At 41.4% G+C, this 27,404-nt stretch overlaps 1 pseudogene; it reads left to right on the top strand.

Annotated features, from left to right (window-relative positions):
* The first annotated feature begins 6,218 nt into the window (after nucleotides 1-6,218).
* LOC132210551 (sodium- and chloride-dependent neutral and basic amino acid transporter B(0+)-like) overlaps nucleotides 6,219-27,404 on the top strand; it is a 34,334-nt pseudogene continuing 13,148 nt past the window's right edge.

The following is a 27,404-nucleotide window of genomic DNA, read 5'->3' as shown; positions in this document are numbered from 1 at the left end:
AATGATGTGGTGTGTTCAATCAGAGAGTACAACCCATGTTTATCGTATGTTAATTCTGGGTGTTCGAAATAAGTTCTACATGTGTTGTAAATAGTATAATTCTTCTAACTTGTAAAGTATTGTTGCTTGTTCAAAAAGATGAAACTTTGTGGCTTTATTCTCTGACTTAGCTCTCTGAATCCCACATTTTGTCTACTATGAAGGTTAGTAGTCTTTAACTAGCTCATAACATCGTTTGGTGATCTTGTCCAAATCATAATGTTAAATTTGGTTGTGTGGTCTAGGATCAAATAATACAAGTGCTGGAACATTCTGAGGCTAGTTAAGGTTTTTACAGGGAATTTTGTGGTTTGCATTGAAAAGCTAGGATAGCTTTATCAATTACTATGACTTTTCAGGAGAGAATGTGTCTATCCGTGAGTGATTTTGCAAATATTTACCAGCTTGGTAGGAAGGTAGAAGTTCGAATTAAAAGGCAGGGACTAAGAAACCAAATATGGTTGTGAAATTAACACAACATCTGGGATTGGAAAAATGAGTGTAATGCAAGTTTGAAGCAGCTTGAAATGGGTAGAATTCTATTGCAGCGGAAGCAGCTTGAGATAGAAAGAGAAAGGAAAATGTTTGAACTTGATCTCCAATGAAAGAAAGAAATTAGGAAGCATAAACTGCTGAAAGAAAACATGTCAGTCTAGTGGATTGGCTGAGGAGGTAAATCCCATGTCACAGATTTAACCAAAATTTTGCTTTTGTTCTTAAAATGATGGAAGAAGCAGGAGAGAATAGTTTTCTTTCCTGTGAAAAATTCGCTAAATATTTGAAGTACTCGGTGTATCCTGTCTGGCAAAGCATTTGGTGTTTGTTTTCATCATTCAGTTGCACAATCCTCAAAATCTGAGGCAGTTAAAGCCTGCGATAATTAACTCAAACCTGTGATAGTTAACTCTATGATTTTGTTCTTGAAGCCTAAGGTTTAGGGGAGTAAAGGTAAAATCGAGTCAGACATTTATTAAACTCACAAGGGACAAAAAATTTTTATGGGATAATTGGTTTTGCTCACTGAAGTTAAAACAAACCTTTGAGAGCATGGGGGAAATCACAGTGTGGAAGAATGCAGGGGTGGCATTTTGTAGCAATTAAATTTATCCAGATGAGTGTCAAGGGTGTAAAGTCAAAAAGACAACAGCTCTGGAAGATGCATACAATAATTCCCAAAGACAGCTGAGTATTAGTAAGTGGTCATGTGGAAACTGTACGGTAGCTGGAGTAACGGACGAGCTTTAGGGAGAAAACTTAAGCGGTTTGGCTAATTGTAAAAAATTAATATGGGAAATAGGAGCAGTATTTTGAAACCAGTACATTTTCATTGCCATAAGACAGGATATGTGAAACGATTTATTGGAAGCACAATGGTAAACAAATGGGAACATTTCAAGAGTCTTCCAAAAAGACAGCATCGCTAAAGCTGATGGATGTTAAAAGGGTGGCAGGAATTTACACGGGGAACATTGCATCTGAAAGCAAAGCTTGAAAATAAAACACTTAGAACTTAGAACACTACAGCACAGTACAGGCCCTTCGGCCGTTGATGTTGCACCGAACTGTGAAACTAATCTGAAGCCCATCTAACCTACACTATTTCATTATTATCTATTATTATCATTATTATTGTCCAATGACCATTTAAATGCCCTTAAACTTGACGAGTCTACTACTGTTGCAGGCAGGGCATTCCACGCCCTTACTACCCTCTGAGTAAAGAACGTACCTCTGAAATCTGTCCTATATCTATCACCCCTCAATTTAAAGCTATGTCCCCTCGTGCTAGCCATCTCCGTCCGAGGAAAAAGGCTCTCACTGTCCACCGTATCTAATCCTCTGATCATCTTGCATGTCTCAATTAAGTCACTTCTTAACCTTCTTCTCTCTAATGAAAACAGCCTCAAGTCCCTCAGCCTTTCCTCATAAGACCTTCCCTCCCTACCAGGCAACATCCTGGTAAATCTCCTCTGCACCCTTTCCAATACTTCCTCATCCTTCCTATAATGTGGCGACCAGAACTGTACGCAATACTCCAAGTGCAGCCAGAGTTTTGTACAGCTGCAACATGACCACATGGCTCCAAAACTCAATCCCTCTACCAATAAGACCTAACACACCATATGCCTTCTTAACAACTCTATCAACTTGGATGGCAACTTTCAGGGATCTATGTACACGGACACCGAGATCTCTCTGCTCATCCACACTACCAAGAATCTTACCATTAGCCCAGTACTTTGTGTTCCTGTTACTCCATCCAAAGTGAATCACCTTCCACTTTTCTGCATTAAAACTCCATTTTCCACCTCTCAGCCCATCTCTGCAGCTTATCTATGTCCCTCTGTAGCCTGCAACATCCTTCCGCACTGTCCACAACTCCACCGACTTTAGTGTCATCTGCAAATTTACTAACCCATCCTTCTACGCCCTCATCCAAGTCATTCATAAAAATGACAAACAGCAATGGCCCCAGAACAGATCCTTGTGGTACACCACTCGTAACTGAACTCCAGGATGAACATTTCCTATCAACCACCATCCTCTGTCTTCTTCCAAAATGCTAAATCACCCTCAATCCCATGACTCCATATTTTAAGCAACAGCCTACCATGGGGAACACTTTACTGAAATCTATATACACCACATCAACCGCTTTATCCTCATCCACCTGTTTAGTCACCTTCTCAAAGAACTCAATCAGATATGTGAGACATGACCTACCCTTCACAAAACTGTGTTGACTATCCCTAATCAAATTATTTCTTTCTAGATGATTATAAATCCTATCTCTTATAATCATTTCCACCACTTTAGCCACAACTGAAGTAAGGTTCACTGGCCTGTAATTACCAGGATTGTCCCTCCACCCCTTCTTGAACAAGGGGGCAACATTTGCTATTCTCCAGGCTTGTGGCACTATTCCTGAAGATGATGAAAACATAAAGATCAAAGCCAAAGGCTCTACAATCTCCTCCCTAGCTTCCCAGAGAATTCTAGGGTACATCCTATCCAGCCCAGGGAATTTATCTACTTTCACACCTTCCAGAATTGCTAATACCTCCTCCTTGTGAACCTCAATCCCGTCTAGTCTAATAGCCTGTATGCCAGTATTCTCCTCAACAACATTGTCTTTTTCCTGTGTGAATACTGAGGAAAAATATTCATTTAGCGCCTCTCCTATCTCTTCGGACTCCATGCACAACTTCCCACTACTGTCCTTAACTGGCCCTAATCTTACTCTAGTCATTCTTTTGTTCCTGACATACCGATAGAAAGCTTTAGGGTTTTCCTTGATCCTACCTGCCAAAGACTACTCATGTCCCCTCCTGGCTCTTCTTAGCTCTCTCTTTAGAACCTTCCGGCTAACTTGTAATTCTCAAGCACCCAAACTGAGCCTTCATGCCTCATCTTTTCCATAAACCTCCCGCTTTCTCTTGACAAGAGTTTCAACTTCTTTAGTAAATCACGGTTCCCTCGCTTGACCACTTTCTCCCTGCCTGAAAGGTACATGTTTATCAAGGACACGCATTAGCTGTTCATTGAACATGCTCCACATATCATATGTGCCCAACCCTGCAGTTTCCTTCTCCATCCTATGCATCCCAAATCTTGCCTAACTGCCTCGTAATTGCCTTTTCCCAGCTGTAACTCTTGCCCTGTGGTATATACCTGTACTTCTCCATTGCTAAAGTAAACATAACCGAAATGTGGTCACTATCACTGAAGTGCACACCTACCTCCAAATCTAACACCTGACTTGGTTCACCTGACCTGGGGTGGCACGGTGGCTCAGTGGTTAGCACTGCAGCCTCACAGCACCAGGGACCCGGGTTCAATTCCAGCCTCGGGCAATTGTCTGTGTGGAGTTTGCACGTTCTCCCTGTGTCTGTGTGGGTTTCCTCTGGGTGCTCCGGTTTCCTCCCACAGTCCAAAGATGTGTAGGCTAGGTGGATCGGCCATGCTAAATTGCCCGTAGTGTTCAGGGGTGTGTGGGTTATGGGGAGATGGGTCTGGGTGGGATGCTTCAAGGGGTGGTGTGGACTGGTTGGGCTGAAGGGCCTGTTTCCACACTGTAGGGAATCTAATCTAATTATTCAGAACCAAATCTAAAGTGGTTTCACCTCTTGTTGGCCTATCTGCATATTGTGTCAGGAAACCCTCCTGCACACATTGGACAAAAACTCACCCATCTAACATACTTGACCTATAGCTTTTCCAGTCAATATTTGGAAAGTTAAGGTCCTTCATAACAACTACTCTGTTACCTTTGCTCCTATCCAGAATCATCTTGGCAATCCTTTCCTCTACATCTCTGAAACTTCTAGGAGGCCTATAGAAAACTCCCAACAGAGTGACATCTCCTTTCCTGTTTCTAACTTCAGCCTGTACTATCTCAGTAGACGAGCCCTCATCAAAAGTCCTTTCTGTCATCTTAATACTATTCTTGACTAATAATGCCACTCCTCTGCCTTTTTTACCACCTTCTCTGATCTTACTGAAACACCTAAACCCTAGAACCTGCGACAACCATTCCTGTCCTTGCTGTATCCATGTCTCAGAGATGGCCACAACATCAAAGTCCCAGGTACCAACTCATGCTGCAAGTTCACCCACCTTATTCCGGATGCTCCTGGCGTTGAAGTAGACACACTTCAAACCACCTTCCTGCCTGTCGGTGCACTCCAGTGACCTTGAAACCTTATTTATGACTTCACTACTCTCAACATCCTGGACAATGGAGCTACAATCAGGTTTCCATCCCCCTGCTGCATTAGTGTAAACCCTCCTGAAGAGCAATAGCAAACGTCCCCCCCCCCGGGGATATTGGTACCCCTCTGTTCAGGTGTAGACCATCCCTTTTGTAGAGGTCCCACCCACCCCAGAATGAGCCCCAATTATCCAGGTATCTGAATCCCTCCATCTTGCACCATTCCTGCAGCCACATGTTCAACTGCTCTCACTCCCTATTCCTCGCCTCGCTAGCATGTGGCATGGCTAACAAAACAGAGATAACAACTCTGTTTGTTCTAGCTCTAAACTTCCACCCTGAATTTCTGCCTCACATGCCCATCCCTTTTCCTACCTATGTTGTTGGTGCCTATGTGGACCACGACCTGGGGCTGTTCACCCTCCCCCTTAAGGATCCCGAAAACACGATCTGAAACATCACGGATCCTGGCACCTGGGAAGCAACGCACCAACTGCGAGTCTCTCTCGTTCCCACAGAATCTCCTATCTGTCCCCCTAACTATGGAGTCTCCAATCATTAATGCTCTCCTCCTTTTCCCCACCTTCCCTTCTGAGCAACAGCAACAGACTCAGTGAAAGTTTTCAGCTTCTCCTAAGGTTACATGACTTTGAATAACCAAGAAGCATGCACCATGCACAGTTTCACTTTTAACCTTATCATTGCAAAGCCAAACAAAACCACCTGGTTCATTCACTAGAACACAATGGTGTCCAAACTTGCATCTTCCCAGTTTATATTTCAAACTAAAATGGTCTTTACAAACTTTCTTCACAACATTTACTGAATCAAAATGTATTAATATGGGTTGTTGATAGGAACTGTATGCCACTTCTATTGCATTATGTCATGTTTAAAATGCGCTCTGATAAACAGGCCTTGCGTAGTTGGGATAGTTCCTAAATTGCTTATTACAAAATAAAACAAACAACTAAGGATGCTGGAAATCTGAAAAAAGGGCAGAAATTTCTGGAGAAATTCAGCAGGCCTGACAGCATCTGTGGAGAGAAAAAGCAGAGTTAACATTTCAGTCCAGTGACCCTTCTTCAGAGCTAACTGATGGTAGTTAGTAAAAGGTGCTATCTATGCTGAAGGGTTGGGGGTGAAGAGAGGGAGCGTGGGTGAAGGGTATGCGACAGGTCGAGATGGAGTCCCGAGGGAGGGAAAGTCAGTTAGGCTGACAACTGGGTGGATAATGATAAGCCAGGGAGAAAGAAAAGCTGATTATACGAACCATTAGTAGGAGAAAACGGGTGTGTTGCACTGAAAACAACCCATGTCATGGGCTTGGAGTGTGGAGGACCTGTATGAAGAGAGACTGGATCAGTCAGGACTGTATTCAATGGAGTTTGGAAGAATGTGGGAGGACTGCATAGAAACCGATAAAATTCTAACAGTGACACAGGGTGGATGCAAGAAGGGTGTTCCAATGACTCAGGAGTCTGGAGCTTGGAGCCACAGTCTAAAGACACAAGGTAGGCCATTTAGGACTGAGATGTAGAGAAATTTCTTCCCTAAGACAATCATCAGCCTGCGGAATCCTCTGCCACAGAAAGTAGTTGAGGCCAAAACATTGAATGTTTCAAGAAGGTGTTAGATATAGTCCTTAGGGCAAACAACATCAAAGGATTTGGGGAGAAAACAGGAACAGGGCACTGAGTAGGATGATCAGCAATGATCATATTGAATGGTGGAGCAGGCTCAAAGGGCTGAATGGCCTACTCCTGCTCCTATTTTCTAAGTTTCAATGCAAATTAAGGCCCTAAATGATCATTATAATTGTTTTGCTTTGTATTCAGATGCTGATTAAAATTGTAATCTGAAATCTTACTGCTGAGTTAATGACAACAATTAGTTTCTGTGCTAATACAAAATTAACAGTTGGATTGTTTAACATCTATTGCAAAACTGTTTGAATAATCCTGGACACTACACACATTCAATCTATTTCAGTTTCCATTTCCCCTATTTTTCAGTGGTATTCCTCATTCCCTACATTCTCATGCTGGCACTGGCACTCATTGGGATGCCACTTTTTTTTTTGGAAACTTCCTTTGGACAGTTTGCCAGCATTGGGTCTGTTGCAGTGTGGAAGGCTGTGTTAAATTACAAGGTTAGTGTTTGCTAAATGAGGAATAATGTTCAATTCATATTAATATATCTGTTATAGTTTCTTCAGCTTTGTTGAAGTACTGTTTGTTTTTTTATGTACTGTAGACTTTACAAAGACTGGCATGCATTTTGTTTTTATGTTAGGTTTTTCAGAAAGGCTTGTTGATTTATTGAGAGTGTGTTAGTTTCAATTGTATTTTATCATTTGATGCATTATGGAAAGGAATTGAAGAACTCAGAGAAATATTTTGCGTTGGTATAAAGTGAAAGTGGGAATCTAGACTTTTCAAGTGGTGTATTTGTAGCAAAGTAAGGTTGAAACAATTGTGGAAAACAGCAACAAGGTTTGTGAACTGAACTATATACAAAGGATGGTAAGAGAGAACATCTTACCTGATGCATTACAGAAGCAGGCTGTAGTTGCACATGACAATGTGTAAGAACTTCCTCAGTACATGCTTGGTAGCTATTCCTACAATAAAGGTATAATTAACCACTTGTTCTATCTCTCTCCCCTAGACTTTATCCCAAAGGACTATATACACTATTTACAGAATTCTACACCTCCCTGTTTCCATCATCTCTGTGATTTACAAGGGCAGCCTGAGATGTCTTTGACCTTGAACATTTACCGAATTTCACTGGAGGTTATGTCAGTCCATTTCAAAGCATTCACTTCTCTGAGATTTCTCAGTTCTTGTCTCAGCTGCGATGGGCTTTGTTGGTTCAATATCCTGCTACGTATCAGAACATTTCAACCATTCTACTACCAGCTTCACCTTTAGCAAAATGAAAGTGTGGCTGTTTCTTCACTTTCATATTTATACAGACAGGGTAGGGCCTCAGCTGTTAGAGCTGTGAATGCGCTGTGCTCTAATGTTGCCAGCCCTTAAGAAACACTTGGCATTCTTTCTCAAATGTGAACAGATTATGAGCCCTTTTTCATTGATTGAAGATTAGAGCTTAGTCTGTACTCTAGTATTCTCCTTCTGTTTTACCTGTTCATGGTTGTAAGTATTGATTCTGGGCATTAGAGGCTGGGAAAAGGAGGTATGTTTGCCTCATGACTTTCTGCCTGTCTAGTATGGGTCTAAGTTGCTTTGAAGAGATGTGGACCAGCAACTAGGTAGAACTGGATGAAAATATTCAGTCTTTCTGAGGAGGTTTTTATGGTTACTATCTTTTTCCCTGTTTCACAGCTAGCATTTGATGTAGTCAAATACAGATGAGATTGCAAAGCATTGGAAAAATCCATCATCAATTTGAGGCTCATTGTTGGATTTGGGATCTGGGGTTACATGCACTGAAAATTTCTAGATTGAGCTTCTAGATCTTGATCCCTTGGGGAATAATAATTGGTCTGAATGAGAGAAACCTAACCTTTCAACTCAAAGAGATCAGTGCCAAGATATTCCCATGGTTTAGCTGGAAAGGCAGGGAACAGAAAAGGTTTTGTTCTGTTCCTATCTAAGTGTAGCACAGGTGGTGCAGTTGGACGTTACATCCTTGAGAGAATGAGAAATATCTGGTCATCTACCTGGACAATTGCTGTGCCCTGGTCTGGCATTTTAAAATACCTAGATGTTCTCCGGTGAATCTTCTCTAGGACATCCTACAGATAACTTGTGTGGCCAATACATATTCATTGTAGACAACAAGCAATTAATAACACTGATGTTTCAACAACAGTGACGTAGAGACATGCAGCTTAGGAGAAGAAGTAGGCCATCTGGTCCTTTGATCCTGTTTCATCATCCAATATCATGCAATTGACCTGGCTGTGTGTGCTGTTGGGTTCCATGAGGCATGTAATGCTGCCACCGTACAGTGAGGTAAGGTTTACATTCATGTGAATGAACAACAGTAAGGTTTGTTGAATATGTACGGAGGATATGAGAGGACATATAATCTGCATCAAATTCGAGACAAGTTTCAGTTCCATCTGACCTGATGTCACTACGACATTTCTTCTTTTGCTCATGCTCAGTAACTACTCCTAGAATAAAGGTATAATTAACCATTACTGCCATGGTGTTGTACTTCTGGAATGTTAATAATGAAAAACTAATATAAATGTAAGAGTTTTATGAAAATGGATTCTAGTTCATTAGCTGCACCAAATTAAATAAAAAGAGATCAAGCTGCGGTTGACTGCTGACCCAGAGACAAGAAGAAATGACAGCGGGGGAGTTTGGGCCATTGTCTGAAAGGTATGACAAAGTAATTTGCTACTGTCTGGCTGTTGTTTGAATAGTCTGGGGAACAATTCTCTCAATTTTGGCACAAGTCCCCAGATATTACCAAACACATACCTCCCGAGGAATGATGCAAGCCTTTGGAATATGAGTTCCACTGCAGCCATGAAAAAGAATTTATTGTGACGTAAAAATTCAGTGTAAAATGCTGTCCTTTATTCTATTTTCAGGTATGGGGATCAGTGTGGCACTTCTGACAGCAATTGCTGATGCTTCCCACTCCTGTATCATCGGCTACAGTCTGTACTACCTGTTTGCTTCTTTCCAATCACCCCTGACATGGGCAGTCTGTATCAGTTGGTGGGGAGAAGATGAAATATGAAGCAGAACTTCCAAAAGTACAGTGTTCACTTCGATTAGGGAAAGTATAGACACCACCTGTTCATTACACATTCTGTCAGTCTGAATGAGGGAGAAGAATGGACAATAGTTTCAATGACCATCCTCTTTGTGACCATAGAACAGAAAGACCAGCAACAGTAATCATGGCACTGAGTCACTGGGATTTTAGGACAGTTAGTTATGAATCTTTATAGATCAGAGAAATATTTTAAAGAAGCTAAAATCCAAAAGGTGCTGAAAATCAGAAACAAATTCCTGGAAAAACTCAGCAGGTCTGGCAGCATCTGTGAAGAGAAATCAGAAATAGCCGCTGTGCTGAAGAAGGGTCGCTGGACTTGTAACATTAAATCTGCTTTGCCTCCACAGATTCTGCCAGATCTGCTGAGTTTTTTTTCCTATCAATTTCTGATTTTGTTGCAATGACACAAATTGGCCTCCTGTGGAGGTCATTCGTTGGTAAATCCAGAAACAAAAACAGCGACCTTAGTGTTGAATTATGAATTAATGGTTGCCTATGCTTGCTGACACCAGTGCCTGCATGATGTGCTCACTTTTAAACAGGTTTAGGGGCATGGCCTAAAAGGTGGGAGGCAAAAGGGGAAGAGATGAAGGGAGTGAGGGACGGGGTGTTAGAGGTGTAGAGGGAGTTGAGGGTTGAAAGTAAGGATGGACATCAGAAAGGGTATTGGGAAGGGGGTGGATAACAAATTGGAGAGGTGGAAGGGGGAGATGGGCCTCTTGCCCCTCAACACACCCCTTGATCACATGACATCATCCCCTGCCTCATCCTTGTCCCCTCTCTGCTCTGCTCAATGTCGTGCTTCTTCCCTATGCAAACATAGTGTTGCCTTCAGATATGATTAGATTAGATTACCTAAGGTGGAAACAGGCCCTTTGGCCCAGTAAGTCCATACTGCCCCTTGAAGCATCCCACCCAGACCCATTCCCCAATAACCCACACACCCCTGAACACTATGGGTAATTTAGCATGGCCAATCCACTTAGCCTGCACATCTTTGGATTGTGGGAGGAAACTGGAGCACCAGAGGAAACCCACACAGACTGGGCAGAATGTACAAACTCCACACAGACAATCACCGAAGGTTGGAATCGAACCCAGGTTCTTGGCGCTGTGAGGCTGCAGTGCTAACCACTGAGCCACCGTGCCGCCTTCTTCGAAACGTTATGTGGTAATGTAGTGGGTCAGGATTTGTACGGATTTCCAGATTAGCCAGTTGTGCAAGGTGTGCATGTCAGCAGAAACTGCCTAATAATTGTGATGCTGAGGCAGTGATATGTGTTGGACGTAACAATAGTAGCGGACTACTTTGCAAGAGTTTGAGAAGAGATAGAAATGTCTGCACAAGAGAGGGATGAATGCATTTCGAAGCGTAGAACGTTTAAACATGTAAATGTGAATTTGAAGAAATCTATTGCAGTCAGACCCAAGGCAGCCATAACCTCCATATTCAAAACAGACCTCAAACTACCCAAAACCAGATACTAATATTCAAAGTAAAGCCAAACAGTTTGTTCCAGACACTGTACAACCAGCAATATATTCTGGCATTCTTTCTGTTTTGGCCTCTGAGTGTCTTTATTTAACACTTTCTATATTTGGAAGGCTCTTGAAGGGGCTGATGACCCTCATGAGCTGCAAAGATGACTGACAGCTGGAAAATCTCCATACAGGTTTATCAGGAGGATACATCACGCTTCAGCGAGATGATGACCTAGTGGTATTATTGCTGGACTGTTAACCCAGAGACTCAGAAAATGTTCTGGAGACCTGGGTTTGAATCCTGCCACGGCAGAAGGTAGAATTTGAATTCAATGAATATCTGGAATTAAGAATCTAATGATAACCATGAATCCATTGTCGATTGTCAGGAAAACCCATCTAGTTCACTAATATCCTTTACGAAAGGAAACTGCTGCCCTTACCTGGCCTGGCCTACATGTGACTCCAGACCCACAGCAATGTGGTTGACTCATAACTGCCCTCTGGGCAATTAGGGAGGGCAATAAATGCTGCCTAGCCAGCGACACTCTCATCCCATTAGTGAATAAAATGACTTAATGGGTTGACTGGGTTTTCCAGTACAAAAAATGATATTTTTAATTGCAGTGCTTTATCCTTTTTTGCACTATTCCCAGTATTGATACAACATACACGCATACAATACTGTTATATGAAGTTTCTGAACCCCATCACCATGAACGTTAGTAATGTGGAGTATTGGGCACAATAAGCTAAATAACATTTCTGGAAGTAATATCAAATAAATAGTATTCTGAAGCTACCGATTTCCTGAGATTCCATGCTTAAATGTACCAACCATCCACCTCGGACGAGAATTTGGCTCCTGTGAATTTGGGATTCCTTTCATCTAGGTTAGAACCTATGTTGGGAGAGATTGAAATGTCTCAGGTCTGGACATGACTTGCTTCCAAATCATCCTTTGTTATATATGTAATTGAATGAAGCCACTGTGTGGTGATCCTCCTAGCTAGTGCCATTGAATTCCATGTCATTTGCTCATGCTGAGAATCATAGAATCCCAAGACAATGGAAGCAGGCCATTTGGCCCATTGAGTCCACACTGACCCTTCAACGAGCATCCCTCTCAAACTAGCCCATGCCAGCGTACCTACATTTCCCATGGCCAAGAGACAATGGGAACTGCAGATGCTGGAGAATCTGAGATAACAAAGTGTGGAGCTGGATGAACACAGCAGGCCTGTGCTCCTAAGATGCTCCTTTCCCACAGCTAATCCAGCTGACTTGCACGTCTCTGGATACTATGGTAAATGTTTGGACCGTGGGAGGAAACTGGAGCACTGGGAGGAAACCGACATAGACATGGGGAGAATATGCAAACTCCACACTGACAGTTGTCCAAGGCTGGAATTGAATCTTGGTCCCTGGCACTGTGAGGCAGCAGTGCTAACCACCGAGCTCCAGTGTCATTGTTCTCACATATGACTGTTACATTTTCTGAGAGGATCGATTTATGGAGATGCGCTTTCTTGGAGATGCAATGCAGCATTGTCTTTGAAACTCGTATAGCAATGAATCTGTCTGGGTCCAATTGTTATAAATCCTGGAATCACTCAATGTGAGTATTCTTGGACCCTGCCACCAATCGAATGTATTTGCATTGCATTTGCACACGTGTCAATGTTTGTTTGAAGCATGTGTTCACTGGTTTGCTTTGAGCTAATTATATTGATTATGCCAAATGTTTCTAATGTCTTAGTTCATCCTTACAATGTGTTACATTTACAATGTGGGGAGCCAGTTCAACTTTTGTTTGGGATTTGCTCCATCCTCCATCTCAACTTGGGTCTCTCTTGTTTTGAACTTCACACTTTGGCTTATATAAACAGAGGTCTATGCTGCAATCCTTGTTGCTGATGTCATACTGCTGTGCCTGTCTTCCGTTTGGATGTTTTGGGTGCTCTCAGGCGATTTTGTCTGAATTCAATTACTTTCATTATGATCCCTTTAGGAAATTGCATTGAATCTCAAGTTTGGGTTGTCACAGAAGTTAACAACAAGCAAATTTCCTGAATCATCTCACAGATGGAAGTAAACTAACACAAAATACCAATTAGCTTCCTGTACTTAAGAAGAATTACTATTTGTTACATTCTAAACACAAGTAAGCATCTGTGAGCTTTCGATGTATGGCTAGACTAGTTAAAATTCCAATCCCCTTTAAAAACCCCACTCACACATACAAACAAGCAAACAAAACATTTTTATGAGTAGAGGGAGAAAAATTGAGAAACATAGTTCAATAGCACCAGTTCACATTTTCCACTGAGACGTTCCTTTTGCTTGACAAGGCTTTCTGTTCTTCGTCCTCCTTTCTTCAGTTTTCTTCCACACTATCACAAGAGGCCAAGTCTACAGCAAATTTGAGAGAAAACAATTGGCTTTCTTTAGCTTCACTTGTTTTACTGCACAGGGAGAGAGAGAGGTGGGAGATACCAGTTGCCTTTCTAACAACCTGAGCACTTTTCACTATGTCATTTCTACCTGCAAGCTGTTCACTTATCCAGGAACGAATCAGAGAGTTGTCCTAGGTTTTGTCTGCTCAATTTCTCCAAATCAGAATATCTGTGACCTATGGTCAAGTGAAAACATTAAGATACTTGGCTAGTTTGCGTGTTGATCTCTTAAAGGCACATCCAACAATAGAACGGTAGCCTATCCATGCCCCACTACTTCATTTGTTGCATCTGTGATTCCAGCAATTCAATCAAAGGGATTGCAGTGATTCTTTCAGTGTGAAACAGTGACCTTGATTATGCCACTAGATCATTCCCAATAAATAGGATTTCTAAAATACATTCCATTCTTTCCAGATCCACTCTGCAACCTCATTCTAGACAATGGATATTTTCAAATCGTTAACACAACATGGCTGCAGGCAAACAATGAAACTTGTCCAAATGGATCAGAAATCTCCGATCCTCACCAGGGTCTGAGTGAGCAATAGTGGGAGTAAATATGTTGCTACAGTCAGCTGCACCTATAACCTGCACAGCTGGGCCAGTAACTCCTCTTGGGACAGTTAGTTGGTGAATGTTCTGTTCAATGAGAGAGAAGCTTTTTGGTTTTGATAGAGATATTATTTATGTCATATTCCTCTTGCAAAATAACATCACAACAGGAGCCTTTTCATTAGTTAATATATTTCTGGTTTTAACACACCAGGTTTTTTTCAACAATATTTATTATGAATCCTTTTTTGAATATTTATTACTTACTTATTCTTTAAGGGTGACATTCACTACTAGAATTCCAAATAATAAGATACCTCAAATAATCTGTGACTAATGGCCTTTTTGCTCTGTGTCTTAAATTAAATTAAACATCTAGTTGTGGGGAAATAATGGTGCAGTGGCAATGTCACTCAGCTGATGGTCTAAAGGGGCGCAGCTTAAAATCCCACCATGGCTGCTGGTAAATTTCAAGTATAATTAATTAGTTTGAAGTTAGTCTCAGCAATGAGAAGTGGGATTATTGTTGAAAACCCATCTGGGTCAATAATGTCTTTTCGAAGAAGGAAAGCTTCCACCCTTGCCTGACTGACCAATGTGGGCCTCCAGACCCACATCAGTGTGGCTAATTCATAACTGCTCCTTGAAAGGGCCTAGCAAGCATTTATTTCAAGAGTAATTGGGATGGATGACAAATGCTGGCCTCAACAGACTCCAATGTTCCATGAAGAAATAAGGAAAAAAAGATTTGAATCCGGTACTGTGTTTAACCCAAAGTCCAAAGAACTGGATTGGTGGAGATTGTATGGAAGCAAGTAGTTAACAACATGAGGAGCTGAGTTCAGTGGGAGACACAGTGACTAACCTAAGCAGTTTGATCAGTGGAACGTGAGGTTTTCAATGAAGGAATTCCTTCAAATCAAATCAGCTCTCATGGAAATCTCAGCAGTGCTCTTTGTTTAAACAAAGCTTTTTAACTTAAAAATCGCTGCATATAGAAAGAGATGATAAGAGATGACAAAATTTCAAATTTTTTGGCAGCAGTTCAATTATAAAATGATAACTTATTTGTATTAAAGTGGATGTTGTTCAAATGTTTATTATAATGCATTGTAAATGTTAGAAATTGAGTGTAACAAATGGCATGATATTAGTTTTTGTCATTTTTCTTCAGTAAAGTGGTTTTACAGCATTCTGGTTCAATGGATGAGACTGGGGAGGTAGTCTGGCATTTAGCCCTCTCTCTGCTTCTAACCTGGCTGATAGTGGGGGCAGCATTATCGAAAGGAATCAAATCTTCAGGAAAGCTAAATGATTGGTGATGAATAGACTTAAAACTAGTGACAAGGTATAGATCTCTGCAGCAATAAAAGTCAGACCATGAGATGTGGTAGCAGAAGCAGGCCATTCAGCCCATCGAGTCTGCTCTACCATTCAAACATGGGTGATATGTTTCTGAACCCTAATCTCCTGCCTTCTCAGAGATTCAAAGAGCCATACAGCAGGGAAACAAATCCTTTGGTCCAACAAGTCCCATGTCAACCATAATCCAAAACTGAACTAGCCCCACTTGCCTGTACTTGGCCCATATCCTCCCAAACATTTCTTATTCATGCACTTATCGAAATATCTTTTAAACATTGTAAGTGTACCCACACCTGGAAGCTCATTCCACACACAAATTACACTGCAGAAAGAAAAACTGCCCCTTGCCTTTTTCCTTTCACCTTAAAATTATGCCCCGTTGTCTTGAAATTCCCCTACCCTAGGGAAATGCACCTGCCATTCACCTTATATATACCCCTCATTATTTTATAAACCTCTATAAGGTCACCCCTCAACCTCCTACACTTGAGTGAAAGAAATTCTAGCCTATCCAGCCTCTTCCGATAACTCAAATCTTCCATTCCCAGCAACATCCTGGTAAATGGGCGGCATGGTGGCTCAGTGGTGAGCACTTCAGACTCACAGCTCCAGGGACCTGGGTTCAATCCCAGCTTTGGGCAACTGTCTGTGTGAAGTTGGCACATTCTCCCTGTGTCTGCGTGGGTTTCCTTCGGGTGCTCTGGTTTCCTCCCACAGTCCAAAGGTGTGCAGGCTCGGAGGATCAGCCATGCCAAATTGCCCATAGTATTCAGGGGTGTTTGGTTATAGGGAATGGGTCTGGGTGGGATGCTTCAAGGGGCGGTGTGGACTTGTTGGGCTGAAAGGCCTGTTTCCACACTGCAGGGAATCTAATCTAATCTAAATGTCTTCTGAACCCTTTCTAGCTTAATAATATCCTTCATATAACAGGGTGACCATACTGGACACTGTTCCAGAAAAGGCCTCACCAACATCCTGTATAACCTAAACATAGCGTCCTAACTCATACATTGAAAGGTCTGGTCATTGAAGGCAAGCATGCTAAATGCCTTCTTAGGCAACCTATCTTTATGTGATGCAAACTTCGAAGGATTACGTATCTGAAACTGTTCTTCAGCTCTACCTGAGACCCTGCTTTTAATTGTATAAGTCCTATCTTTGTTTGCTTTACCAAACTGCAATTCTCCTAATAAACTTTGATCCCCTTACCAATCAAGAATCTATCTATCATTGTCTTAAATACACTGAATGACTTGATCTCCACAGTTTTCTGTGACAATTATTTCTCTAGATCCACCGCCCTCTTTTTGAAGAAATTCCTCCTCACCTCTGTTCTAAAACATCATCCCTTCAATCTGAGGCTGTGTCCAAGGTCCTAGCCTCTCCAACTAGCAGAAACATCTTCTTCAAGACCACTCTATTCAGGTCTCTCAGTATTCTGTAAGTTTCAATCAGATCCTCTCTCATCATTCTAAAATCTACTGAGTACAGACATAGGGTCCTCAACTGGTCCTCATCTGACCAAACCCTTCATCCCCAGAATCATTCTTGTAAATCTCCTCTGGACACTCTTCAAGTCGAGCACATCTTTCCTTAGATTTGGGCCCCAAAACTGCTCACAGTATTCCAATGCATTCTGACTGGCGCTTTATGCAGCTTCAGCACAGCATCTCTGCTGTTGTATTCTAGCACTCTTGAAATTATGGTAACATTTAATTTGCCTTCCCAACGGCCTGTATGCAAACCTTAAGAGAATGCTGAACTGGGACTCCTAACTTAAATTGTGCTTCAGATTTCTGAAGCCTTTCCCCATTTAGAAAATTGTCCACTTCTCTATTCTTCTAACGAAAGTGCATAACCTCACACTTTTCCATATTATGTTCCATCTGCCACTTCTTTGCCCACTTGACAGTGTGTCTAAGTCCTTCTGTAGCCTCCCACGTCATCGGCAGTACCGGTCCCTCTACCAATCTTTGTGTTATCTGAAAACTTGGCAACAATTCCCTCAGTTCCTTTGTCCAGATCATTAATGTATGATGTGAATAGTTGTGGTTCCAACACTGACCCCACCGACCTCCACAAGTTACCATCTGCCATCCTGCAAAAGACCTCTTTATCCCTACTCTCTGCCTTCTGCCAGTCAGCCAATCCTCTATTCATGTCAGTGCCCTTTCCAAACAACATGGGCTCTGATCTGATTCAGCAGCCTCCTCTGTGGCACCTTGTCAAAGGCCTTCATGAAATCCAAGCAGATCATGTCTACTGACTCTCCCTTGACTAACTTTCTCATGACCTCCTCAAATAATCCTAACAGATTTGCCAGGCATGACCTCCCCTTGGCAAAGCTGTGCTGATTCAGCCCTATTTAACCATGCACTTCCAAATTCTGAACAATTACATCCTTTATAAGGAGTCTAAAACCTTACCAGCAACTGAGATCAGACTAACCAGCCTGTAGTTTCACATTTTCTGCCTCCCTCCTTTCTGTCAAATTGGCCATTTTCCAGTCATTTTGGACCCATACCTTCACTCGAAGGATTCCTGAAAGGTCACCACCTGTATCTCACCAATCTCCTCAGCAACCTCCAGAACTATGGGGTGTAGTCCATCTAGTCTGGATAATTTAATTACCTTCAGACATTTCAGCTTCCCCTGTGCCTTCTCCTTAGTATTGGCCATTACACTCACCTCAGATCCCTGACTGTCTCGAATCTCTGGTATATTGCTGGTTCCTGATGCAAAGTACCTATGTAGTGCCTCTACTGTTTCTTCCTTCCTCAGTACTACTTCTCCAGCCTCAATTTCCAATGATCCAATGTCCACTCTTGCCTCTCTCTTAACTCATAGAAAACTACTCTTGCTGTCTTCTTTTGTATTACTTGCTATCTTACCCTCACATTTCATCTACTTGTACCTTAATGCCTTAGTTGTCCTTTGCTGATTTTTAAAGGGTTCCCAACCCTCATGTGAGCTTCCTTATGCTTTTCTGATGTCCTTGGCTCCCTTGTCAACAGTGGTTGCCTCATTCTCCCCTTAATATATTTCTTCTTTCTTTGGGATGAAATTCTTCAGTGCTTCCCAAATTACCCTCAAAAACTTCCACCATTGCTGTTCCACTGTCATCCCTGCTAGGGTCTCCTTCCAGTCAATTCCGACCAGCTGTTCCCTCATAACTTTGGAGTTAGCTTTACTCAATTGTAATACCAGGAATCACATGACTGGTTCATTTGAAAACACAAGCTTTTGGAGCATAGCCCCTTTATCAGGTATGTTACTTCTGATTCCAGATTTCCCTCTCAAACTGCATGGTGAATCCTATCACATTAATGCTCGTCACTCCTGAGGGTTTCTTCACTTTCTGCTCGCTTATCAAGTCTACCTTATTGCACATCAGCAAATATAGAATTGCCTGTTCCCTAGTAGGGTCGATCCCAAGTTGTTCCAAAAAAAATGTCATTGACATTGCACAAGTTCCTTTTCTTGGGATCTGCGACAAACCTGATTTTTCCAGTCCACCTGCATATTGAAGTTCCCTGCGATTATTTTAATTGTGCCAATTCTTAGATGCCTTTTGTCTCATCATTTATTTTCTGTCCTACATCCTGACTACTGTAGGTGGCCTGTACGCAACTCACATCCACATTTTCTTTTGTCCTTTTTAGTTCCTCAACTCTGCCCACACAAATCCTGTGCCTTCTGAATCTATGTTGCTTCTTGCTATAGATTTAATTTCATTTCATTTCTTACTAACAAGGCAACCCCACCCTCTCTGCCTATTTACATGTTCTTTGATAGACACAGATCCTTGGATATATAGTTCCCAGACCTGATCCCCTTTCTCTGGGATACCTACAACATTTGTACATGCTAATTTCAATCTTCACTGCAAACTCATTTACATTGTCTTAAGTACAAAACACACAGCCTGTGTTGACTGCCCCCTTTTCCCCTTCTGTTTGTTATCTGCTATGCCTGAAATTAGATTCCTGGCCTTTTCCATACCCTCTGTCCTATCACTGGTGGAAAAATTATTATCTCCTGAGCTGCACCACACCCCGCTTCCCAGTCTATTCAAAGTCTTTATGACTTTGATTTACCTCAATTTGCATCATTCGTTCATCTAAATCCCTTTAAGTTTGTTCCATTATTTAGGGCAGCTCGTGGCTCAGTGGTTAGCACTGTTGCCTTAAAGCTCCAAAGTTCGAATTCAGTTTCATGCAACTGTCTGCGTGGAGTTTGCACATCCTTTGTGTATCTGAGTGGGTTTCCTCTGAGTGCTCTGTTTTCCTTCCATCATCCAAAGATGTGCAGGTTAGGTGGATTAGCCATGGGAAATGCAGAGTTACAGGGCAAAGGTAAGGGGCTGGGTCTGGGTCGGATGCTCTTGGAGGGTCATTGTGGACTCTATGGGCCCAATGGCCTGCTTCCACTATGTAACAATTTTATGATTATTTGTTTATCAAATTTCTCTACACATTTATGATTCCAGTGCACAAAAATGATATTCGCACATCCTATCCATTCTGTTTATTTTCCGGAAACAATCAACCCATCACTAAACTGCAATCTTTTCTCCATTACTTTGATTTTATAATTTCCCATGTGACTGAACCTAGCTCCCAACTATTAAAAGGTTTACTCACAGTATTAGTTATGCAATTCATCAGGGCTCTGGTCCCAACAATGATTAAGGTGGAGTCCGTCCCACCAGAACATTTCCCTTCTCCAGTACTGATGCCAAAGTTTCATGAATTCAAACCTGTGACCCCACACCACTATCAACTCTTTCATCTTGTTGACCCTGTGCTAATTAGCACTTAGCTCAGTTAGTAATCCGAAGTTTATTACCTTTTTGGTTCTGCATTTTAATTTAGTCCCTAACTGCTCATATTCCCTCAGTAGAACCTCTTTCCCCTTTCTTTCTGTATCATTGGTACCTACATGGACCACAACAGTTGAAATTTTCCCCTCCCACTCCTGCAGTTCCTTTGTAGTTCAGATGAGATATCCTAAGCCCAAGCACCAGGCAGGCAATACAACCATTGGGATTCTTGAGATAAAGGGAACTGCAGATGCTGGAGAATCCAAGATAATTAAGTATGAAGCTGGATGATCACAGCAGGCCAAGCAGCATCTACATTGGGATTCTTGATCCTGGCCACAAGGAACAGTGTATATTCCCCTGACTATGCTATCCCCAATTACAACTACATTTCTCTTTTCTTCCCGCCCTTTAATAAATCCCTGTACCACAGTGCTGTGGACAGTTTGCTCATTCTCCCTACAGCCTACACTTTCATCCACACAAGGAGCAAGAATCTCAAACCTATTAGACGAATTTAAGGACTAAGGCTCCTTCAGCACTACCTCCTGGACTCGTGACCTGCCTTATTCCTAGTCACATACCCCTGTCCAAATTCGACGTAGTTATTCTGAGGGACTAACTGTCTCCTGAAACTCAGCATCCAAGTAACTCTTTCCTTCCACGAGGTGTTGCAGTACTCAAAGCTCAGACTCCCGCTCATTATCACCTCTAACCTCCTCAGGTAACCAACACTTGCCATGGGTGTCGGCGCAATGAACCACATTGGGATCCACCAGCTCCCATATCACGCAAGTACAACACATTGCCAGGCCCTGTGTCTCTAATTTAATTGCATAATTTTTTTTGCAAAATGGTTCCCACTGGTATCTTAGTTTGTAATCTGTAAATATTCCTCCTCTTTACCTTCAATCTGGAAGTAACTTATGACAGATAATCAAATCAGTAGCTATTTCCAAACAATGGGCTTGTTGTTTTCCTGTAATGTTACTCTTTCTTTTGTGTTGGGCCTCTAATCCTGGGCCTCAACTTACCTTGTTTAAAAAAAACCTTACAAGCTATGTTTCAGAAAAGCAAGGAAAAAACGCCTCTTTCCTTTTGCATTGAATTATCATGCTGCCTCTAAGCTACAAACAAAACCTAGGCTCTGCCTCACTCTGTCGGGGATGTTTGAATATGCAAGTCAAATATGGGAATGTTGCTTTGAGAGGCTGTTATTGCCAAACTTTGTAATGTGATTCGGGGAATCAGGAAAAAATTATATGGTTAATGTGAAGTATTGCATAGTGACGGTGATGTTTGTAATGACCGGGGGTCTTTGGCGTTATGGAAGAAATTAGCAAAGGTAGAAGTAAAAGTAAGAGATAAAAAGGTGTAGAGCTGGATGAACACAGCAGGCCAAGCAGCATCAGAGGAGCAGGAAGGTTGACGTTTCGAGCCCGAAATGTCAACCTTCCTGCTCCTCTGACGCTGTTTGGCTTGCTATGTTCATCCAACTCTACACTTTCTTATCTCAGATTCTCCAGCATCTGCAGTTCCTACTGTCTCTGAAGTGAAAGTCAGCTTTTCATGGCTATGTAAGTGTACGTAAAATCTCCTACTACTGATTAATCTTCTCTTTTATCTGCCAGGTCTGGAAAGATGCTGCAACACAAAAATTTTATTTTCTGCCCCAGTGGGTTCTGGCAATTTAATAACACTATCATCCTAAAACAATTTCCACAACAATTGCTACAGAGACACTATCATTATCTGTGTCGTTAATTGTCACACTGTCAGATAAGCTAGAACTGGTTCAAATATCGACCAGGCTTGCACAGCTTAAATCAATTCTTTGAAATCAATCAGTAGTTAGAGGTGAAATTGCTCACACTTGTACTAGTGCAAAATAAGTTCGTATGTGATATTCAGACTGCATTTTTTAACACTGATTAAAATAGTGTTTGGATTATACTGGATAAGTACTCAAACTGAATAATGAATATCCATTACTTGGATAACATAACCAAGACACTTCATGAGCTGTTTCTATATTGTATAGCATTGAGGTTAGACATATTCAGTACTTCACTCCTGGCTTCCCAATAGATTCTGTTCCCCCACCACACCAGAGTGAGTTCTCTAGTGACCCTTTGATGTCATGCTATTCAGTTTTTTGAATACCTCCAAACCACATTCCAGAATCCCAATTAGGACTACTTGACCAAATACTGTGCCAATGATTTCCATTAGTGTCTTTCAATTATGAATTATGTTATTCCCTCATTTACATTTTACTGTTTCATTTGGTTAGTTCAATATCTAGTTAGATTTAGTGCTTGATACATTAGGTTGCTTGACCATATTTAGCATTGAGTCGAGTAACATTGTCAATGGACAAAAAGTTGATGATAGCTCTCTGAACATTTTGCAGTATCATCTACCTGGTTCTCAGGCCCAATCCAACCAGCTTCTTTTTGACAGGAGCAGTCTTCTCAATGGAAGGAGCTCCCTCCTGCTTTGGGCACTGGATGTTTAATGTTCAAGTCGGTGTCCTGCAAATTTGAAATTACCATAGCTGCCATTTGTGGAAACAGTTGATGGACATGTTCCTGGTTCAGCTCAGTCTATTATTAGCGGAAAATATTTTTAAAAATAAATGAGTTTAGTCCCAAGAAGTAGTGGGTTTGATCAGTTGAAATATTACCATGCATGTGTATGAAATAATGTGCAGTTGTTAAGTCTCAGAGATTGGGCTTGTGGTTTCATTGTCACAGCTTGCATTGTGATGCCCACTCCATTGAGTACCATCTTGGTGAAGGAATGAGAGTCAATTGGAACATCATCAGATTATTGCAAAATAGCCAGAGAGTTAAAGAAGTTAAAGATGGTGAAAAACTTCATTTTTTTATCATTGATTTTTTTTGGAGATACTCTGTGCTTAGTTTGGGGTTCAGCACAAATCCACCCCAAACTGATGACATTGCTTCCAATGACCAGTGGGTGTAAAAGTTCTACATGCAGAGTTTGTGCTATTCCCTTCCTAGTCCTGCAAAACATCACGGAATTGGCAACATCATGGAGAGGCAGCAGAATGCCTCTTATGGGATAATGGGAAAATGTCACATTGATACAATTATTGATGAGCACAGAGAAAAGGCATGTTGCTGAGGCAGAGTAAAGGGATCTTCACTTTTCAGGCTGACGTTATCAAACTGAAGTCTGTAAATAGAAAATAGTCAGTTCCACCATACTGATAGCACTCCCCCAGTGGAAAGCAATCACAAATTGTCAATACAATTACACACTGTACAAATTGTGGTACACATTAACAAAGAACAAAGAACAATACAGCAAAGGAACAGGCCCTTCAGCCCTCCAAGCCTGTGCTGACACATTTTGCCCTTCCATTCTAAACTGTTGTCACTTACAGTATCCATACCCCACTATTCCCTTCCTATTTGTGTATTTGCCCAGATGCTCTTGAAAGCTGCTATGGTGTCTGCTTCCACCATCTGCTGTGGCAATGCATTCCAGGCACTCACCACCCTTTGTGTGAAAAACTCGCACTGCACATCTCTTTTAAACTTCCCCCCTCGCACCTTGAACCTGTGTTCCCTAGTAATTGACCCCTCCACCCCAGGAAGAAGCATCATACTTGCCACTCTATCCATGTCCTTCACAATCTTATAAACTTCTGTAAGGTAGTGCCTCAATCTCCCATGTTCCAGTGAAGACAAACCCAGCCTATCCATCTTTTCTTCATAGCTAAAATTTCCCAACATCCTGGTAAACCTTTTCTGTACCCTCTCAAAAGCATTCACATCCTTCTGGTAATGTGGTGACCAGATCTGTATGCAATATTCCAAGTGTGGCTTAGCTAAAGTTCTGTAGAGCTGCAGCATAATGTATCGATCCTTGTACTCAGTGCCCCTTCCAATGAAGGTAAGCATGCCATAAGCCTTTATTTTATGACCTTACCCACTTGCTCTGCCAACTTCAGTGATCTGTGGACCTGCACACTGAGATCCTTCTGCATGTCAATACTCCTAAGGGTTCTGCCATTCATTGTATAATTTCCACCTGCACTTAACCCTCCAAAATGCATCACCTCTCATTTGTCCGGTGTAAATGCCATCTGCCATTTTTTTGCTCTTGCCTCTGACTGATCTATTGCTATGCCCTCTGACAATTCTTCTCACTATCCACAACTCCACCAATCTTTGTGTCATCTGCAAACCATTTATGTAGATCACAAACAGCAGAGTCCCCAGCATTGATCCTAGTGGAACATCGCTAGTCATAACCTTCATTCTGAAAAGCATCCTTCTACTGTTATCCTCTGTCTCCTGAAACTGTGTCGGTTCTGTACCCATCTTACCAGCTCACTCCTGATATCATGTAACTTCACCTTTTGTACCAGTCTGCCATGAGACAGAAATTACAATTAATGAATTGTACTTTAATGAATATCATCAGCTGGCAGTATTTCTCTTTTCAACATGATCAGTGTCACCATTTCAATTGCTTAGGTTTCAGTTTGGCCTTCATTGCCTATCTAGAGGCTCTTGCACAGTTGCCATGGGCACCTTTATGGGCCACATTATTTTTCTTTATGCTGTTCACTCTGGGAATTGAAACGCTGTTTGCAACTTCAAATAAGAGCAACTTGACTTTGTGTCAATAATCCCTTTCCACATGTACAAAATTGTATATTATGAAGCTAGAAAATGGATTGTATCTGAACTGGCAGATGACCCCAGAGATGTGCACGGTGATTGCATCTCATGGTCCTTGTGCCAAGGTCATGGACCCCTTGTCCATTTGTCTAAATTGTTCATCTTCATCATGGCTTCAAAGGGGCTTCGACAGTCCAGGATGTTTGAAGCATTTCCATCATACCCCCAAGCTGGAAGTGCAATCTTGTGTCATTTGTCTTCACAATTAGGTGTGTGTGACAAAATGAAATCTTCCTCTCAAGGCAGCTTTATATGTGCCTTTAAGGATCACATGTTGGACTGCTCGAAAATACAACATTAGCATCTATGGAGAATACTGGGATCAGTCATAAACAAATTTTGTAAAGAGCCTGGAGGAGGATTTATGTCCCCTTTTTGCATGTGAAAAGTACCTAATGTATGTTTCAGTCAGTATCTGAGCGCCTGTAAAGGAACTTTCAATAATATGGAGGGCAGAATAGATCTGGTAAAGAATGATAATATCAACACAAAACATAGGAGCAGAAGGCAGCTATTCTGTCCATTGAGTCTGCTCTGTCGTTCAGTGAGAGTTTGGCTGATCTGTTAATTAGCAACTTCACTCTCCTGCCTGGCTCCATCCCTTGACTCCTTTACAAATTAAAAATCTGTCCATCTCAGCCTTGAATATATTTAATAATCCAGCCTTGTGTTGTCCCATATTCTGCAGATTCATGACCCTCTCAGAGCAGAAATTCCTCCTCATATCTGTCATAACTGGACAACACTTTCCTTTGAGGTTATGCTGTCAGGTCTTGGGTTCTCACACAACCAGAAATGACTTCTCTGCATCCACATTGTCAAATCCATAACACCTTAGAAAGTTTAATAAGTCTGCCTCTAGCGAGTACAAGCACAATCTATTTAACCTCTCCTCATAAGGAAATCAATCCATATTCAGAATTAGAAAATAATAAACATTTTCTGGCCCAATGCCATATGTCTTTCCATAGGTAATGGGATGAAAACTGTTCACAGTATTTCAGCTGTGGTCAGACTAGTGGCTCGTATAGTTCTAACAAGATGCTTCTAATTTTATACTCCTTTCCCTTTGCCGTAAAGATGGACATTCTATTTGTCTTCCTTATTACCTATGGAGCTTAAATGCTATTGTTTGGGATTCATGCATAAGGACTCCTAAGCCACTCTATGTTGCTGCTTTCTCCTCTCTTTCACCATTTAAGTTATATTTAACTTTTCCATTTTTCCTGCCAAAGTGGATAATTTCGCATTTTCTCTTATTATATTCCACCAGTCACATCATTGTCCACTCATTTAAACTGTCTATATGTCTCTGTAAACTCTTTGTATCAAGCTTACCACTTGTCTGCCCAACTATTTTTATGTCATCCACAGACTTAGCTATAATTCTTTCATTTTCCTTATCCAAGTCATTCATATATTGTAAATAATTGTGGCCTCAGCACCGATCTCTGTGGCACTCCACTAGTTAAAAAATCGTCAATGTGAAAATGCTCATTTTATCCCAACTGTCTGTCTTCTATTCATTAACCAATCCTCTATCCATACTCATATATTACACTCAATACCATGGACTTATACCTTGTTAAGTAGTTTTATGTGCCTCACCTTGTTAAATGCGTATTGAAAATCTAAATGTTTTTAAATTACCCAATCCCCTTCATCTATCTTGCTTGTTGCCTCCTTAAAGAACTCCAATAAGTTAATCAGACATGATTTCCCCTCTATAAAATAATGCTGACTCCATTTTGATTATATTATGTATTTCTAAATGCTCTACTTTCACATCTAATAGACTAATATTTTGCCAATGACATATTAAGCTAACTAGCGATACTTTTAAAAAATCTCCATCCCTTTTGTTTAAATAAGCGTATTACATTGAACAGTTATCCAATCCTCTGGGATGTTTCCAGAATCTTAGGATTCTTGGAAGGTTACTACCAGTGCATAAAATATTTCCTTTAAAGTCGTGGGATGGAACCTATCAGGCCAAGGGGAGCAATTGATCTTTAGGCCACTTGTTTCTTTAAACCTTTGTAAATAGTCAATTGATAATTAATATGTTTAATTCCCCTCCACCTTCACCACTCTGCTATTAGTGTCCTCTACACTGAAGGCTCATACTGAGCCAGTTCAGAGAAGGTTAGTTAGGTAGTTGGATTTGACTGGCACAGGTATGATGGGTCAAGGGTTTTATCTGTGCAGGTCTCTATGGATCTCTGACTGTGTAAAGTTCACCAGGTTGATTCAGGTATGAATGAATTTTCTAATTAATTAATTTGGTCATATACTCTTTGCAGTTTAGTGGAATGAGAGGAGACTTCATTGAAATGTAAAAGATTCTTAGAGGGCAAAGCCGATGCAGAAAAGTTGTTTCTCCTTCTGGGAGAGTCAATGAGCCGAGGGCATCATTACTGAATAAGGAATTGCCCATTTTAGACAGAGATGAGGGAGGGTTTTCTTTTCTATCTGATGGTAGTCATATG

Source organism: Stegostoma tigrinum, chromosome 15, assembly GCF_030684315.1.
Source record: "Stegostoma tigrinum isolate sSteTig4 chromosome 15, sSteTig4.hap1, whole genome shotgun sequence".
In the NCBI taxonomy this organism is placed as follows: Eukaryota; Metazoa; Chordata; class Chondrichthyes; order Orectolobiformes; family Stegostomatidae; genus Stegostoma; species Stegostoma tigrinum.
This window is presented reverse-complemented; position numbering and strand designations above follow the sequence as displayed.